Raw genomic sequence first — 5,000 nt, forward strand, 5'->3', positions numbered from 1 at the left:
AGTCCTTACATTACTTACTTAAAAATTTGCTATAGAATATGTTACTTAGTTTTCTCAATGTAAATAGCGTATTACCAATTGGTTGTCAACTGTTCACTTTATGTCACCTGACAACTTTATGTTAATTCATTGCGTAGCGCAAAGAAAAAGTGCGGAAGAAAATAAGCGAGATATGTTACAGTCGCCTCGTGGCTCAATAAATAAAATTGCGCTTAACGGTTTTCATTGAGATAATCCAGACCTTATAAATACAGAAACTCCTGGTACAACCCTTAACAACACACTACATAAGATTACACCACTTCAACACAACCAATTGGTTAACAACAATTGTATCAAATACTCATCGTCTCCAATGTCTACACACCAATTGGCATATAAAAAACCAAACAGTCACATGGCGCAGTCAAGAAAAACTCCGCCAGGAGTAAACCTATTCTGGGGAGCAGTTGCGAACCCACCAAATGAATGTTTCTTGTAGTTGAATGACGAATGCGTCTGTGGTGAATTTTCATAGATCAGTGTGGGGATTGCGTTGGTGAAAGAGTTTTGTTGTTGGTGCTTCTGTTCCAAATGATATGTAGATCAAACATTCAACTATATTATATGCCTCGTCTTTTTAAATGTTCTGTGGCATATTTGCTCTGTCTTACTCTGTTTGGCATGTATTTTTCATTCTCTTTTTTTCTTTATATTTTTCTGCTATTTTAGCGCTTTCCTGTTGTAAAACATTTTTCCCAGGTTGTTTGGCGTTAAGCTGTTTTTCCCAAAATAGGGATACGCCTATTGTTGATCTCAATAAAAATGACTGCTCCATGTGGCGACTGAACAACTACAACAAAAAGATTAGTCCAACAATACTGAATTTGTGACTGAAAGCTCTAAACGTGTTATAGGCAAAGTATACTTCTTCTACGCTTTCACTTTTAACACCTCTAATGTGACAGAATTAGTACCGAGTTGATCAATAGGACTACAAATCTATACGTTGCTTTCCATATGGATTAATTATACTAAAAAAAATTTAACAAAAATCATAATAATAACTCTTTAAACTTGGTTGCGCTATTCTTCTACCACATAATAGTATTAATAACATCAATAATATTATAAACAATAATAACAATAATAATAATAATAATAAAAATAATAATTGTTATGCGTTTCCGATAAGTCTTATGTTGAATGTAAAAGACGTAGGCGTTGACAACTTTAATTCATACACATTTAGGCAGAACAGCAGTTAGACAGTTCGCTGCCAACGCATCTAACAGCTAGGCAAGGTCAAGTACCTGCCAGCGAGGAGATAGTCATTCGTGCTACGAATGACACAACAAAAGAATAAATAGAGTACAACGTGTAACGTATGACTATACTGCAACAAGGGACTATTAATTTACTGCATTGGAGATGAAAGTTAATAAATGAAGTTGTAGTCAAAAAGTGTTTTCGACATGATGAATGATGTGAGTTTACTCTAGTATCACATTTCCCCGCTTGTGAGAAAATTTTGTTACGTCAGTTACAAAATTTTGATTCAGTTTATCTGGGTCGCCACGTTAGAGTTCGTCAGGGTTGAGCTCCCTTCCTTCGTCGCTCGCTTGTAATGCAGGTTGTTTTTCAGGTGAGTTCGCTGTTGGGGAGTTGACAGTGGTTTGTCCGTGTACTTCTCCCGTGTGTTGTATCGCATACTCAGCTTGGGCTGTGGAAGTTGGTGCTTGTGCTTGTGGGGCCTGGGGTGCTTGGACGTTCGATATTGCAGAGAACTTTTTCGTTGGCGGGTTGTATTTGTTCTCTGATAGCGAATCCTCGTTGTCATTGGGGTCTGTGCCATACGTTGTGATTCGTGTTCTTACTCTTTGGCTCCGGCGGGACGGCAGGTTCGACGTATCGACTTCGAACTCTTCTGAGGGGTCAGAAGCGCTATCGTCCTTCTGATAGTTGGTGTGGGCGGGGTCCTCGTGTGATCTTTGTGACGATTCCCGAGATCGCTCCTTACTCAGTTTGCCCTTTTTAGGAGATTGAGTGTATCGGCGCTTAGGTGGGACCTTGGTCCTCAAAATTTTTTCCAGGTTGGATCTCGCGTGGGGTTCCCGGGGCTGCCTGTCTCTCTTTCTGATAGATCTGATTCCCATGATTTTTTTCATTTGAGCCTTTCCGTGGCTCTGCATGAGTTCATCGAACTTTTTGTGGTGATTTCTTACCGTCTTTCTCGTGGCGAAGTTTATAAGCGGAATGTTTCTTTGTTCGGGGGTACCGAACTTTGCGACGTCGGATTTGTTAAGGACAGTGTCCTTTTGTCCAGGCATCTTGAGGGTGAGGGTAGCGTCCGTCGTTTTCACTAATACCGTGACCTCTGGTACAGCTTCGTACAACCCTTGTAGGTTCTTTTTACTTCGGGTGGTCGCTAGGTTCTTTCTTGCTAGTAGTAGTTTCGGACTTGTTTTCGCTAATGGCTCCTCGAATTTGGAAGATTCCATTTTGATGATGCGTGGTACGTCCCCGATATCTTCTCTTGCTTCTTTCAGCTTTTTGGCTTTTGCCGCCTTGACTTCGCTGTCGCTGTCTAGATCTGACTGTTCCCACCTCTCGTCGCTGATTAGGTCCTCTTGTCCAATAATGTTGTCATCTAAATATGCGTTAATTGTGTTAGACCAGTCAAGATTACTCTTATGTGCGTTTGTAGTTGCGTTACTTAGGGCGGTATTAGGTTTTCTCCCGTGGTGTGCCTCAAATGGGGACACTTTTGTTGATTTTTTCCTACAAATGCGTAGTTCATACGTTATTTGGCTTAGTGCCTGTTTTATGTTAAATGGCTTTTGGTTAGGGTCTAATTTGATACATCCTAAACGCCGCTTGACCGTTTGTACGAGACGTTCAACTAAACCAATGGCACGATGATCGCCGGCTGGGGCGAAGATTATATTAAAGTTATGCTTGTCGCAAACTTGTTGTACTTTGTTGCCTTTTAGGCAACGCGCTTGGTCTATTCTTAGGTTTCGTGATACACCGTGTTGTACTATGTACTTGTTTAAGAATTCCAATATTAGGGCCGTTGGCATTATTGTACAATTTGAGTGTTGGGAATTTTGAGAAACGGTCTATGCAGGCTAGGTAATATATTTCACGACCATGCCCTTCTATGATTGGACCACCGAAATCGATTTGTATTTCTTCATTAGGTTCTGAACATCGTGGGAGGGGGGCCCACTTTGTTTTTGTTATTAAGCTTTTTAGATTCTTACTAAATTCAGTACATGGACTGCACGTCTTTGATTTGTTTATGAGGCCCCGGTTGATGTACGGCCACCATAAACGTTGGCCAAGCTCTGTCATTCCCCATGCGCCGGGATGGGTTGCGTGCAGTATGTCCATTACTGTTTCTTTCATTACGTGTGGGTTCGCGAATTTATTGTCCCCTAATATGCAGCCATTGTGGGTGCTGAGGTTCCTCCATTGCCCATGTATCTGTTTGCAGAGCTTTTTGCATCTCTGTTCGTCGTTGGTGAGTATACAATCTCTAACTTCTCGTAGGACAGAATCTCGGTTAGTCATTGCTGCAATTAACTTCATGTTAAATACGCCACGTATCATATCGTTCACTTCTTTGTCCTTTGAATGTTGTTGCGTTTCTGTTGATGGTGATTTGGATGGGCTAAGGAAGTTGCTCATTGAAAACTTTGGTCTTGATGGCGAGGCTTGTGAATTTTGAGTTTCCGTAGATTTACCCATTTTACTAGATGCGGATAAGTGTAAAGTTTGTGAATGCTGCTGAGCAGGGGATAACGAAATTGGCAAATGCACTTTGTTAATTGTGTAATTCGAAGCTATCTTGTTTTTTATGACGTCATATTCCGTGTTTGGAATGTGTTCAGTTGCATTTTTGCGTTTGCTGCGTAAGTTGTAATTGTTGTTGTAATTGTTCTTTGTCCTTGATGTCTCGCATAGTTGCTCGTTTTGAAGCATGTGATCGTTATTGTGCCACCATTTTGGTCTTTTGTATTAATTGTGGTGGAATCGTGCGGCGATTTTATCCTGCAATTTTCTTGATTGGAATCGTGCGACAATTCCATGAATTTGTTGTATTCGTGGCGCGATTCCATCCTTGTTGTTGGTTGGTTGTTGTTGTCGTGGGACGGGTTAGGAGTGTTTTGTTGGGGGGTGTGTTGTGCGTGTTGTGTGTTTATATCCTGTTTTCTAGGTCTGCCTCTGCGCCTTTTGATTTTTGTTGTATGTTCAGCTTTTTCTATAGCTTCTTTCTTAGGTCGTCCTCGTTTGCGGATTATATTCAATGTGTTTTCAATAACGTTGATTTGTGCGATTATAAAGTCAGCGTCGTATGTGCTAGGTGGGGTTGCTATTTGATCTGGGTTTCGTGACTTGTAATCTGCCATCCCCATTTTTGATCCGGGTATGTGTTCAATTGTAAATGCAAATGGGATTAGCCTGTCACACCACCGTGTTAGGCGGCTTTGGTGTATATTTGATTATCGTTCTTTCAAGATGGATAAAAGTGCTCGATGGTCCGTTTGGACGATAAAATTATGTCCTAATAAATAGTGTTTGAAATGTTCTAGTGCCCACACTACTCCCAGTAATTCGAGTTCATTGATGCTATATTTTTCTTCTGCTTTGTTTAGGAACCTGGACGCGTAGGCGATTGTGACCCAACCGTCGCACGTTTCTTGTTCTAGTACCGCACCAAACCCTCCTCTCGAGGCATCTGTTTTTACTCTAGTCTTACGGTTTTTATTGAAGTATGTGTTTTCGGTGAGGTGACGTATTGTTTCTTTTATTTTATTAAAGGCTGCTTCGTGTTGTTTCTTGCCATACAAATTTTGTTTCTTTTTGTAAGAGTTTGCGGAAGTCTTTGCATGTTTCAGCTAGGTTTGGGATGAATTTCGTTAGATGTCGGATGCTACCTAAGAATGATTTAGGTTGCTTCTGTGTTTTTGGTTGTTGAAGGTTAAGGATTGCTTGTTTCTTTGAGACTATTGGCT

The sequence above is a fragment of the Convolutriloba macropyga genome, chromosome 14 (genome assembly GCF_964194025.1).
Source record: "Convolutriloba macropyga chromosome 14, txConMacr16.3, whole genome shotgun sequence".
NCBI classification, from domain to species: domain Eukaryota; kingdom Metazoa; phylum Xenacoelomorpha; order Acoela; family Convolutidae; genus Convolutriloba; species Convolutriloba macropyga.